Source organism: Protopterus annectens, chromosome 2.part2 (genome assembly GCF_019279795.1).
Source record: "Protopterus annectens isolate FY-2018-M chromosome 2.part2, PAN1.0, whole genome shotgun sequence".
NCBI lineage: Eukaryota > Metazoa > Chordata > Ceratodontiformes > Protopteridae > Protopterus > Protopterus annectens.
Genome location: NC_056730.1, coordinates 185,284,477 through 185,299,237, shown reverse-complemented (window position 1 = coordinate 185,299,237; position 14,761 = coordinate 185,284,477). Strand labels below are relative to the sequence as shown.

At 42.7% G+C, this 14,761-nt stretch overlaps 1 protein-coding gene across 3 annotated transcripts in view; it reads right to left on the bottom strand.

The window, feature by feature from the left end:
- Positions 1 to 14,761, bottom strand: part of PHF3 (PHD finger protein 3) — a 2,404,159-nt gene that overhangs the window by 1,427,751 nt on the left and 961,647 nt on the right. The window lies entirely within an intron of this gene.

The following is a 14,761-nucleotide window of genomic DNA, read 5'->3' as shown; positions in this document are numbered from 1 at the left end:
GAATGTTGTAGCTGAGTGCCAGGGTCCACAGCTCCAAGGTCATTCTGCATAGGGGGTATGAATGAGTGCCTCCCTGTTTGTTGATGTACCACATGACTGTGGTGTTGACTGTCCTTATCATCAACTGGCCCTCTTTGAGAAATGGTTTGAACTTTTGGATTGCCAGTTTTACTGCCAGCATTTCTTTTAGATTGATGTGCAGGCGAAGTTGATCCTGTGTCCACAATCCTTGCACGCATTTGTCCAGTATGTGGGCCCCCCATCCTAGGTCTGAAGCGTCTGCTGTGATGGTCTGGCTTGGTTGACATCTGCGAAAGGGTAGGCCTGGGTTTGACTGGCATGCCTGAGCCCACCATAGGAACTCCTGTTTTAAGCATGGAATTAGTGGGATTTCTGTTTCTAGACTGTGTCTGTGTTGGGACCATAAATTCTTTAGGTACCACTGTAGTTTCCTCATATGTAGTCTGGCAAATGGGACCAAGATTATGCATGATGCCATGAAGCCCAAGGCCTGCAGAACTTTTCTTGCTGTTAACTTGTTCAGTTTTGTTAGTGCCAAGAAGTAAAGAGCAAGTTCTTTTGTTTTTCTGTAGTCAGGAATGCCATTTGTTGTACTGTGTCCAATTCCGCGGCCAAGAACGTCCTTGTTTGGGATGGTATCAGCCTTGACTTTTGTAAATTGACTGTGTATCCCAGTCCTTGTAGCAAGTAAATGACCCTTTGTAAATCTGTTGTCAGCTTGCTTTTGTTGTCCCCTTGTAGCAGGCAGTCGTCCAGGTATGGGTAAATTTGAATTCCCTGTAGTCTGCAATGGGCGATTACTGATGCCAGGCATTTTGTGAATACTCTGGGCAGTAGATAAGCCAAAGGGCAATGCTGAGAATTGATAGTGCTCTGATCCTGCAAGAAATCTGAGGTATCTTCTGCAGATTGGTCGAATGGGGACGTGCAGGTATGCCTCCTTGAGATCTAGAGTTACCAGCCAAGACTCCTTGCCCAGCATGGGAAGAAGTTGCTGTAGGGTCAGCATTTTGAATTTTGGGACAATGATGTATGTATTTAAGGTGGACAGGTCGAGAATTGGTCTCCAACTTTTTTCCTTTCTTGGAACTAGGAATAGTCTGGAGTAGAACCCCTTTCCTTGGTCTGCTGTTGGCACTCTTTCCACAGCTCTCATGTTTGCTAACTCCATTATCTGGCGTAGAGCCTCTGTTTTTTGATTTGGAGGTAGGTTTGGCATTCCTCTCCTGACTGGTAAAGTGTGGAAGTGAAACCGGTAACCTTGATCTATGGTTTGTAAAATCCACTTGTCTTTTGTTATGTAGTGCCAGTTCTTTGAAAATAAGGTTAACTTTCCGCCTAGAGGAGCTGCTATTTGTTCCCTGGTAGGCGGATTTAGGATTAAGTCACTGTGGTTGTGCTGATGTAGTGGCAGTGGCTGTGTCTGCCTCTGTTGTTACCTTGCCACTGTCGTCCTCTGTAGGCACCTCCTCTGGATTGGTTTCTGCCTCTGGAGCGTCTATTCCTGCCCCTTTGAAATTTTGTGGAGTCAGGAAAGGACCAATTTTTGGCAGGCCAGTTCCTGCTAAACCTTGGGGGTTGAACCTGCAAGAAATCTTTAACAGTTTGAACAGATTTTGCCTTTTCTTCCATTTTCTTCATAACCTGCTGGGCAGGTGTACCAAACAAACTTGTCTTGTCCATAGGAGCATCTAGCAACTTAGCTTTAACATGATCCGGTAAAGCTTGTTCTTTAGCCATGCATGCCTTCTTATCACTGTGCCTGTCATGGCTGATCTAAATGAAGCCTCCAGTGCATCATAGCCACATTTTAAGGAATGGCTGCTAACCTGTTGTATGTTATTTACCATCTCTAATACATATTTCTTATCAAGAGATTCATCAGTGGTTAGTTTTTAGTTAACTGATCAAGCATAAACTCTTGGTATTGTATCATGTGAAACTGACAGTTTAAAGCTCTAGCTGAGAGAGTAGCTGAAGTGTAGACCTTTTACCCCATCTGTCTCATGACCTTGCTTCCCTTTCAGAACCAATAGGCTTTGTAGCTGTGGTCGCGGCTACTGCCTTGGGACCCTGGGATATAGTTTCTGGGTCTGCAAGTGGGGCCTTGTAAAGGTGGTGATGAGTATCTGGCACCCTGTAAAATCTGTCTGGTTTGGCAGGGGCTGGGGTAAAGAATCTGGAGCGGAGCAAACATCATTGAAAGCATCATCCACCACAGAGAGAACAGGAGGAATAGCTAAGGGCCTGTGCTGTGGGAGGTGCAGAAAGGTCCTAAGTCTTTTTCTGGAGTCTGAAAAATCCTGTTGCTGCCATTGGAACTGTTCTCGCATGGCATGCAAGGTTTCCCCAAAGGAGAATTCTTCTGGTGGGGAAGCAGCTGGGATGGATTCTTCAGCATCAGAATCTTCAAAATTAGAGAAGGGAGCCTCAGGCTGGTCAGTTATGTCTGATTCATCAGCAGAATCATCAGAAGACACTGGCTCAGGGGGCTCTGCCCTAGGTCTCTTCTCTGGGGGCTGAGAGGCCCTGTCTGGGTGAGATTGAGATCCTCTAATTAAAGAAATTAAATCTTCTGCCAAAGAAAGCATTTGAGAACTAGAAGAGGGCCTGGATGTGGGGGGTTTAACAGGCACTGTTTTAGAAGTCTTGGCTGCTTTAGCCCTGGCGAAGGCCTTAATGGACATGGCAGCAGGAGGCCTAGCAGCACCACGTGCTGGGGTAGAGACATCCAAGGGAATGGTGTCTGATAAGTCAACCACCGTAGTGGGTAAAATTTCTGAGGTCGATTCAAGAGTTGTAGCAGGGGCCTCAGTTGTAAGAATAGGTTCAGCTGTACTTTGATCAGTTTTCTCGGTTTCAGCCGAAACCGAGACACTCGCGGTTTGCTTTACCGTGGTTTCGGCCGAAACCGCGGACCGCGAGTGTCGGTCTTTATCTTTGTGTTTTTTGGGGGTAGTCGGAGGATCCGACGGCATAATGTACGCAAAATCAGAACCGAAAAACTGTTCTGCAAACTCCGACCGACGCCTAAGCGTTCGTCGGTTGAAAGAGGCACAGGCCGAACAGGCTGCTACGTGGTGGGCTGGGCCTAAACAAGGCAGACAGTAAGAGTGGAAATCTTTATGAGGTATTTGTTTCCCACAGGTTAAACAATTGTTAACTTTTTCTGACATCGGCTGAGGCAAGAAAGAGTCCCCAACGGGGTACTTAGCTTTAGAAGTCTTCGAAGTAGTATTCGGTAGAAGTAATCTCTCGATCCGACCGACCGGCACTTGCGAACAGCTTCTGCTTCGGCGCCACGCGCAAGAAAGACTGGGGAAAATGGCGCCGGCTGATGCTTTTATACCAAGACCAACAGAGATGACGCCGTGTGGAGTGCGACATCAGCGAAGCCGGACCCGGACTTTGGAATCCGGCCGACTGCAGGGCTGCCTGACGACAGGACAACCCACTTGTTATGACTGCAGATGCATCCATGAAGGACATCAAAATTCCCTAAGCCTTTTCCTGGAATCAGAGAAATCCTGACCTTCCCATTTAAAATGCTCTCTCATGGAGTGAAGGGTCTCTGAAAAAGAAAAATCCTCAGGAGGAGAAGCAGAAGGAGTAGAATCATCCACATCAGAATCAGAATAATGAGAATACTCCTGCAAGTCTTCAGCCGAAGACTCAGACACATCGCAAGCCTGCTCATAATCCCCCAACACAGGTTCCATCCTAGGCCTCTTATCAGGAGGGGGCATAGAGCCTCTAATTAAAGTAATTAAATCTTCTGCCATTTTAAGCATGTGCTTTTTGGGCACAGAACCTGAAGAACTAGGAGTGACACCCACAGAAGCAAAACTAGACCTGCCTCTAGGAGAAGCCTTGGAAGCAGAAAGAGAGGGCCTAGACACCTTAGGAAGGGAGGGGAGTACAGTTACCTGAGAAGCCCCTACAGCCTGACCTGCCTCCTGGGAGGCCACATCCTGCAAAAACAGTCTCTCCCTGGGACTCCATAGAGGCCTCCGTCGGAACCACCGGTTCCACTGACGCCTCTAAAGAACCGGCGTCCGGTTCGGACGACTCCTCTAACCTAGGTTTAACTGCCTTGTCCTTGCGCTTCTTAGAAGCCGGCGTCGGAGCATCCGACGGCATATTGTAATTGCACCGCTTCCCAAAGACTAACCTGGCACAATCCAACCTACGCTTTATAGTGCGTTTATTGAACCTAGCACAAAAGCGACACCCAACAACGTCGTGCTCAGGTCCCAAACAAGGTATACACAAATTATGGTAATCCCTATGCGGTATCTGTTTCCCACAAGAAATACAGTTATTCACTTTTTCTGACATCCGGTAAACCACTGAGGCAAGAAAAACAAAATATTCCCAACGGGTACTTAACCAACTCTGACTTCGGTCTGAAACTCCGATGAAAAATTTCAGAACGCCGAATGGCACTTGCAACACTGCTTCTGCATCGGACCATGCGGCAAAAAAGACTGAGGATATGACGTCGGTCATGCGCATTTGTACCCTGACGTTCTGATGTCAGTCAAATGCGCCTTGACCGACGTCAGCCTTATACTCTGATATTCGGGCCGACCGAGGGACCGCGGACTACCCAAGTGTTAGGACTGCAGCAATGTGGGATGAAGAACATCAGTACATTCTAAGTATTACTTTACTTTTAACTTATAAACTATGGAATTTTGTTTTGCGACTACCAATAAATATTGTACTTTATAACTTTAAAACTATGGAATCTTTTTAAATCATGTGTTTTCCTATGAATACTTGCTTGCTATGTAGACATTTCATACTTGTTTGTTCTTAGTCTGTGGAGCTTTTCTCCCTGGGCCTCCACTGAAAAAGGGCATGTATCCAGTCAGACTCTCCTGGTCAACAAATGTAAAATAAATAAAATAAATAAATTTCCTTTAGGTTGCTTACTTTTACCCTGCTTGCTTCAGAAGGGGAGGATTGGAAGAGTAATTTCTGTCACACTGTGGCACAGATCAGTGAAGAAGGTGTTTTACATCCCACATTAGCTTTCTCCTTTCCTACATTCTCTTGAACACTTTGAAAATCAGGATCTCAATGAGCAGGTCCTTGTCAAGGGATGCATCGAGGAGCTGTGCCATGACATCCTTTGGAAAAGGCTGAAGCCTCAGCCATGCAAGCCTCTTATCAAAGACCCTGTAGCTGCTGACCCAGATAATGCACTAACAGCACCTTAACAACAATTAATGAAGAGTTTGTCAGAGTACCACTCTGTGTGAGCTCTAACAATTCTTTTCTCAGATCAGTATGTGTCACCTCCCCAGTCATCTCTCCTAGGTGGTCATCTTGTGAAGTCACTCCCCATTAAGCTATTTAAATGTATTTGCTTTCGACTGCATTTCACAGAACCAGAATACTGAGTGCTGACCCCCCCATCTAATCCAGCTAGCCTTTTAAAATTAATCGGTCTCCCCTTAGGCTGCTAAAACTCAAGTTACCCACTCATTCATATCTAATTAACTGCTTAGTGCACACTGTGACTCTTAGGATACTAACTCATTTTTCCATTTTAGCTTTAAAATCTACAACATTTGGTCCAAGAAAACCAATCATTAGAAAGCCCACATTCCACCTCTCAGTAGTCAATAGTACACACAGTGCGCACATTACACACAACACGAACCAAACACATAGAGCCACATATGCTGAGGCACTTAAATGTAACCTTTCTAAACCCCAAAGAACTCTTAGAGATGGAGCACACATAAATACTCTCAGCAGCATCAAATGCACTCTTTCAAAACAACATCTACATCAACATTTAAATCCTTATTACATGGAGTCTACTTCAAAGTGCATAAGGTTAGCCATCATGCAACCCAACATTCTGGTCACTGGAGACTTCATTATGAGACACACTGATGCCACTCTCAAGAGACTGAGTAAGGAGAAAGTCATGGTCATTTGCTTATCAGGGGCCAGGATGCAGCATATTAGTCATACACTCAGGTCATTGACTGCAAGTGCAGTCTAATAGGGTGTAAATGACGTGAAACATACTTCCCTAGACTATATGAAGACAGAAATCACAGAGCTCTTGGATTGTGTGTCCCAGGATGGTATAAGCCCAGCAATGAGCAACATTCTATGCAATGCCAAAATACGAACAGAAGATGACTTCTGAGTTCTGAGTGTCAGTTCTGACGAAGTCCCTATCAGGGGAAGAAAGCGCTAAACCATTCAATAAATCGTTTCACTTGGTTTGTGGCTGTGGTCTGTGTGTTGGGCAGAAGAGTTCCTGAGTTGGTTCTATTGTTGTCCTTAAAATGGTTCACACTGCCTACCCTGACTTGGTCAAGGCATATGACACAATACCCCACTCAGACATTGTTGAAAACCTCAAGAGGTTAGATATAAACCTTTATGTTACCCAGTGGATAGGCAGCTGGCTCACAGATAGGACTCAGGAAGTTAGAATTGGGTAGTCCATCTCTGCAAGACACCAGTCACCAGAAAAATCCCTCAGGGATCAATCCTGGAACCTCTCCTTTTTAGCATTTTTTGTCTCTGAAGTCAAGGCCAATGTCATGGGCCTCTGGCTAACAACATTTGCAGAAGATTACAAATTACAAATTAGGAGCAGTCATAGAATCCACTACTGACACCAATGTTCTCTAAGAAGGGATGGCACAAACAACTGGTGTTACAGCCATGAACTAAAACTAAAAGCCATACTGACAACACATCCCTAATATTCAACCCAGTAGTCAGGGACTTTGGGACAGACACAGATAGTAATCCAGACTTTGACATCATGTGTCTAAGGTGGTGAGGAAATCATTCTATGTTGTGCAACTTAAAAACAAAGGTATGGCATCTAGTTCCAAGGAGATCACTGTTCCACTGTACATGGCACTCATCAGGCCTACAAGCCTTTAGTATGTACTTATCCAGGCACATCCAACAACTGGAATGCCCACAGAGGTTTTCACTAAAAAACTACAGGGCGTAAATAACATGTCATATGCAGACCGCCTCAAAGCCTTATCCCTGCATTCTATCTCCTACAGGCTGCTGAGGGGAGAGCTATGCCTGGCATAAAAGCCATCATTAGACCCCACTCAGATGGACCTCCTGCTTATCCACAAAACAAAGAGCACTGAATTATCCGATGTCAAGACTTAAACCTTACCTGTAACATAAATAGGATGTGCCTTCCCATGGAAGAAATCTTCATCCTGGTGAGGGTTTCCCCAAAGAAGAATTCCTCAGAGGAACAGTCAAGAGGACTTGCCTTTCCTAACTTGCTGACTGTTCACTGGCCTTTTATACAAGGTTTTAATCTCATGTTTATATCACAGGTCTTCAAGGACCTACTGTTCCTATTGCTTTCAGCTACCCAGTTGACTTGTATTGCTCTCTATATTTATGTATATACTGTACAGTTTTAGTATGTTGTCTTTTGACTGCTGCCTCTGTCACTATTGTACCTTGTACTACGTATGCTTAATTTTGATTCAACTTGCTCATAGTAATTAATTTGGGTTATGTAAATTACTCCTTGTATTATTTTTGGAGCTTTTCTCCTTGAGTCTCTGCTGAAAAAGGGCTTTTTGCCCAGTCGGACTAACCTGGTCAACAAATGTCAAGTAATAATAATAAATAAATAAGAGGAGAAAGTGATCTCAATGTCAAAATCAAAGCCACCACAGAAAGACATCCGAGAAGAATAATTTAGTACCTCCCCTTCACTTTCTTGTGAGTTCTCCACCTGGGCAGGAAAGTGGACTCTCTTCCTTTTGAGAAAAGAGGGACTCTTGACACTGAAAGTTCATTGTCTGGTTGTAGTGTCTGTATGACCCTGCATAGATCTTGGACCAGGTCAACCACTGTTCAGGGGGAACCTGAGTAGAGCAGGGGAGAAGGGAAAGATCCACAATGTGCCTGCCTAAAGGATGTCTACCAGGAAGATGGGGTGATGTCTTGTTTTCTGGGTCTTTTTTTTTCAATGGGACATCTGCCGTGACAGTCCTAGAGTCTGAGTGGGAAAGATGGACTTTCATGCCACACGTTTTAACCTCCTCCCTAACCAAACTCAGTGAACTCCTGCCCTCAGAAGTAACCATGTTGGACTCCTCCACACACTCCATGGGTTGAGCTTTCTAAAGGAAGAATCCAGGAAAGGTTTGGGTTGATCATATGCCCAGATGTTAACACGGCAGCATCCAAAGGGGTATTGTCAGAGGACTGTTGAAGCATGTGTGTTACAAAAGGGTTGCAAACGTGTCTCAACTAAACTGGCACTCTCAGACCGATCATGAATGTTGGGTGCCTGCATCACATCTACTGCATCTCTTTCTGCCTTTTTCCTGCAAGTGTTTTTGAGTGGGCTGTCAAATGAGGAAGACAACCCAAAGGTCACCACAGCAGATTGGGCCAAGGCCTCAGGTCACTTCTGTTCAAGGTATTTGTGAAGGGAACGTAACCTATTCCACAAGGTTTTGGGGTAATGCCTTGGTAGACTTTGCACTGTTGGATGTCATAATTCACTCCAAGGGGAGAAAAAACACAGTGACTGTGGTAGTTCATATGAAGGATATGTCTGCCATAGCTACTTCTTTTTTTTCATGGCAGACACAAGTGAAACCTAAAATCAAGCAAAACAGAATCCAAAATTTCCCAGTATCCAACAGTAAAGTATACAGTAAAATAAAGAATTCCCTACCCTAGTTATCTGCTCCTGATCTCTGATGTCATCAAATAACACAGAGGACCGTAGATACTGTTCATAATGTTGACTACAAATGGGGCATTTGCACTCACAAACCGCATCGAGAAAGTTCTAAAATGACATAACTGGGATGCCTGTCTTACATTGGTCATACCAGAGTCCAGAAATACTCTATGCAAAGGAAAAAGATCCTCAGCTCTCCAAGTTGGTTGAGATGTACACAGACTCCCGGCAGCTAAGTCCCTGTATTATGGACTACTGCAACAGTGATCTACAGGAAGAACATTGCTAAATGTGAGAACAATTTTGTTAAGCTAAACACAAACGGCACGTTTCTGAAGATTCTGCATTTTTTGTTCACCTGAAGTGATTTTCCACATTTAATGTGTTTAACTATAACACTGACCACTGGAAATTCAGTACTGAAATTAAATTACAGTAAGACAAAAGTGCAGTGTGTGTGGTCTGTCTTTCAAGAAGTATCAGCACAAATGGGACAAGGCAGCCAAGAGTGCTAGCACTGCAGGCATGGTTAACAAATTATTTTTATTTTTATTTAACATTTGTTTAGCGGGCAAGTCCGACTTGGAAAAAAGCCAATATTCAGCGGAGGCCTGGAGAGAAATGCTCCAGACACATGTCTTTGCGATGTGGGAAGAAACCGGAGCACCCGGAGAAAGCCCACACAAATGCAGAGAGGACATGCAGACTCCACACAGAAGGCACCCCAGTCAAGAATCGAAACGGAGAACCTCTTGCTGTCAAGCGACAACGCTACCACTGCACCATCTAAATTAGCAAAATCAGTACTGTTAGCACTGAGTTATATCAGTTTTCCTATAGGTAATTCAACAACCTTATGACATCTACAATCAGTCTGCACATTAAACAAATGGGTGACAAGGTACTGTGAAAATTAAAAACAAAATACACCTATGGATGAGAAACTAAGGTTAAACACATCATGTTTAGAACCTGTGAGTATCACAAGAGGACTCTGCGATCTTTTACTGGCTTATCATACTGGGCAAGGCAAGTGATCTCTTTTACTTGTGGTACTCAAAAGATTTTGTAGCAAATGTTGACTTCCTACCTAAAAATATTTTTTCAAACTACATGAAATAAGCATCAAATTGTTAGCTTCATTGGCATGGAACTTAGCTCCTCTGGTGATCCGATATGTGCTCAGTAAGAAAATTATGTTAAAGGCCTTCGTTACATCCCTACTGAGCTGACTAGAGTCACTCAGTGTCTTCCATCAGCAACACAGAGGCTGATCAAACGAGGGTACACACAGGTCAGATTTCTGGGCTGCCAGATACACCATTCCTGCTATAATGCATGTTGCTTCCAATTTGCAGTCCCTATAATTCATGCCACCACACAGAAAATTCACAAGGTAAACAAAGTGGTACAGAAATAGAAAATCGTAACACGGCTCTCGAGTTTCAACACCTTCAGTAAGATACCACTTGAAAGGTAAACGTGTTTAGTGATATACCATTACAAATCTCCATGAAGGAATGACTCTGGGGAGAAATTCCCTTGTACTGACGGAAGAAAGTATAACTGCATAAGTAAACTTACCATAACAGTACATATCTGAACAATCACTGCTATAGCAGAATATATGGATTATATCCTGCATAAGATAAAACAACCGGACAGTTTCCCAAGCTTCAGGGCACCTTTCATGAAGCCAAACAAATAGTCAGCTTGAGTACATTAATACTGAGGACGCGCAGCAGATAAAGTGCAGTATGTGATCTGTCTTTCAAGCAAAGGAAGGCAGAGCCCTGACAGGACATTACTCAGAAAAAATAAATGTCTACACAATAAAAATTGGTGGTGGTGGGGTGGCGGGGGGGGGGGGGTGCTACTGCGCACTGAACATTTGAACATCTACAGTTATGGTAATTTACTTACACAACTGCACTATACGCTTCATACTGATCAGTGCTGCAGTAGCCTAAGCTACATGGACAGGTTACTACAGCTTAGAATAACTGGGAGGTGGAATGAAGAGGGTCCTGGTGCCCCTCAAGAATGGTCCTAGTAAAGCGTAACCTAGACCTGGTGAAGGATTCTAGCTTGTAATGCTTTGCAAAAGTAGGTACAGAAAACAAAGTTGCCGCTTCTAAAACACTTCTGGAGTCCAACCCTTTACAAAAAGCCATAGATGAAGCCAAGGCCCTGGTAGAATGTGCCACGACCCTGCCTGGAATACTTTTGTTGTGATGGGAGAAAAAAAACGTAAAACCTCAAGACAACAATTTAGAAATAAGTCTGCTTTAACACAGGTTTTCCATTCTTCATACCTTCACAAGAAATGAACAACTAATCAGAAGTTCTAAAAGATTTTGTTCTGTCATGATCTGTGTTGTCTGTGGACATCCAAGATATGAAGTATCCTTTCTGTTTCATGTTGTGGTTCTGAGAAGAACAGAGGGGGATGGATAGTTTGGTTTTAAGTAAACGCTGAAACTATTTCAAGAATAAAATAATTAATTCTCAAGTAAACCCTCTCTGTGGAAAATGTGAGAAGGCTGACCTACCATAAGTGTCAGCAACTCAGCTACTCACAGGTCAGTGTAACCAGTAAAACTGCTTTCCATATTAATAAACATAAGTCAGTTATATGAGCGGGCTCAAATGGAGCAAGTGCTAGCTTTTCTAACACAAAATTAAGATCCTAAGGACAAGCCGCTCATTTTCTTGGAGGTGTCTAATGCAATTCCCCTTTAAAAAAAAAAAAAAAAAAATGTTGACATGAGAATGCCTTGAAAGAGGGGGAGCCATGAGCAGGCATGCTGACTGGCTGACAAACATTGACAGAGGAGTAAAAGAAGGTATAAGAATGTAACTCATACAAATATTCTAAATCCAGAGAAACCATAGCTCTGAATGGGTGTTGGTTACGTTACTGGCTCCAAGTAGAAAACCTTTTCCCATTTGCTAATATACAACTTTCTAGTAGTCTAGTAGCAGGCTTTCTTGCCTCCATTAGCACCTGCTCCATATCCTTAGCATTAAGACCCTATCATCCAGGCAAACAGTTCACGTTTTATGAAGTCAGACTGTATCAAAAACCCATGTCCTTGTGTGAGCAGATCCAGTCTGTGATGAAGCTTGTGGTAACCTCCCCTGGCCAATTCCAAAAAAAGGGAGAACCACTGCTGCCTGGACCAGAAGGGAGTCACTACAATGATCTTGGGATCGCCTTCTCAATCTTCTGAAGTAGCCATGACATCAGTAGAAAAGGTGGAGAGGCATACACGAACATTCCTGTCCAAGTACAAGTAAAGGCATCTTTCTTCGAGGACTTATTGCATGGAGTCATGGAGCAGAATTTTGCCAGTTGATTGTTCAGAGAGAAGTCAAAAAGGTCTAGTTGAGGAATTCTCCACAGATGGATCAAATCTTGGTAAACACCCTGACCTACTTTCCATTTGAAAGGGTATACCTTTGTCCTACTCAGCTTGTCTGCCACACAGTTTTGCTCTGATGGAATTTAGGAAGCCTACAGAGAGAAACTGCGCTGTAAAGCTATATCCCATGCTACTATGGCTAGTCTGCATAGGAACTGATACCTGGTTCCCCCTTTATGTACCACATCACTGTGGTACTGTCCATAACAACCTAAAATGGTTCTGGGGCTAAAGGTAATTCAGAGAGCTCAGTGCCTTGATAAGGGCAAGCATCTCTTTTACATCTATGTCCTCGTGGCTGTCTTTGTTGTCCTAGCCTAGACACCTTGCACTTTTATTCCACTTGAAAATGCTCCTCAATCAAATTCAAGTGCATCTGTTGAGACTGCCTGCTAAGGAGCAGGAGGGGAGAAGGGGATAAGGGGATACCTGGATTTAGGGATATCTGATGGTTCACAAGTTGATTTCTCTTCTCACAAACCCCAGAACTAAAATCTGGGAAGATAATGGGTGTTGATACTTGGACGAAACAGACTTCAGATACCACTGTATCTTTCTCATGTGGAGGCAAAGGCACCCAGACATGGACAATTTCACAATACAAGAAAATGAGAAAACAAAGTAAGAAAACAGAAAAGAGGACTGTGACGACAGGAGGTACTGCCATGTCCTTGTGTGAGCAGATCCAGTCTGTAGATGGCAGTAGATGTGTAACAAATGCCAGCACAGCTAGCTGGGATTTTTTAAAGAATTATATATCATTTGTATATCAAACTGATTTGTAAAGATGCTTGTGTTTAAAAATGTGTTTATAAAATTGCTTGTGTTAAAATGTATCAACAGTGTTTCCTGATGGATGAAAAAGAACTGTATGTGCATTATTGCAATTGTTTAAATGTGTATATTTTAACAGAATATACTGGAACAGAAGAAGTTAATCCACTCGACTGAAAAAAGATATTCTTGAATTTAAATTACTTTATGGATTAAGCTATAAAGATGTTATCCCACAATTCTGAAAGGAGAAAGAGACGCAATGTCTGCGCTACAGAGTAGTTTGTAGCTCCTGTACGAAGAGCGGAATGGTTTTATTGTTTTACAGCTTCCAGATGCTGCAACAGATCTTAGAAAAAGCTCCAGAAATGTATGGTAGCACATAGTGCTAAACCCTAGCAGTTGTTGGTAATAGTGTGGGAACCATAAGTCAGATGACCAGATGTACGTGATGTCATTCTGTACAGAAATGTTTTAATATTAGAGGAGACTCAAGTCTTAAGGGCAGTCTGTTCTTGGAAACCTGACTCAAAAGACCCTTACCCACATCATCTTGCCTTGTGGTAGTAAGTATCTTAACTAGGGAATAGTAATTCTTATAGTCAATCAAATAACTAGGGAATAGTAATTCTTATAGTCAATCAGGAACAGATAGTGAGATCAGCCAAGTACTGTTTTTCTGTATCTGTATGTAACTTTCCATCAGTGTTATTTTTAATATTTCCTGTGACTGAAACACTGTTGTTTACTGTAAATAGATATTTAATATTTTCATGTTACTTTATTACTTATTATTAAATATATTTAAACTTCTCATCGTGACTGGTCCTTTTTAGAAAATATTTAGGCTTTGGGAGTATTTGCATGCATTTATTTGGTGATAACTCTGGCCACTTCTGAAAGCCTTGCTGTTTGGTCAACATCTGTGCCAGCCTTTCTCAGGTGTGTGTGTGTGTGTGTGTGTGTGTGTGTGTGTGTGTGTGTGTGTGCGTGTGTGCGTGTGTGCGTGTGTGCCTTTTTGACATCGTAGAACGCACAGAGATCTTCTGGAACAACATCATATTGATCAAGATATGACACAGGAATGGTTAAGGAGAGGTTAACTGAAACCAAAAGATGAAAGGTTAATACTGGTGGCAAAGGACAGTGGATTGTCTACCTGATGGTTTACAAAGTCCACTGAACAGGTGGAAGAAGCAGACAAATGCAGTTTCTATGAAAAAAGAACTAGAAACAGTTAAACATCTTGTTGCTGGGTGTTACACACTCATGACAAAGGGCTATATACTGAAAGGCACAATAATATGCCAATACCGGAGCATTTGGGGATTGCATAAACACTATAATATTTAAGTAGTTGAGAAGCACTGGAAACATGAACCCAAAGCATTGTAAATAATGAAGTTTATATCACGTGGGATCACCCATTGCCAACAGTTCAAAAAATAAATCCAAGAAAACAAGATATAGTAGTCCAGGAAAAAAAGACAAAAATAGCACTGACCATTGAAACTGCTATACCCAGTGATTACAATGTCTTATGTACAGAGAGACAAAGTAATAAAATACTAGATTTGCAGCCAGAAACAAGTGCAATGTGGAAGAAAGATACCCAGACAGTTCCAAAAGTAGTTGGAGCAATAGGTCTAATAAAAAAAATTCAGTGGTATTTAGATATGCTACCAATAAATCTAATTCTATATGAATTAGTTCTGGGCACATTCCAGGTGATGCGAAGAGCACTTTGGCTAACATCAAACGCTGGATCAATACTAACTTCATGAGCTTTAATCATACCCTGAGTTAGTAATGGAGTCCA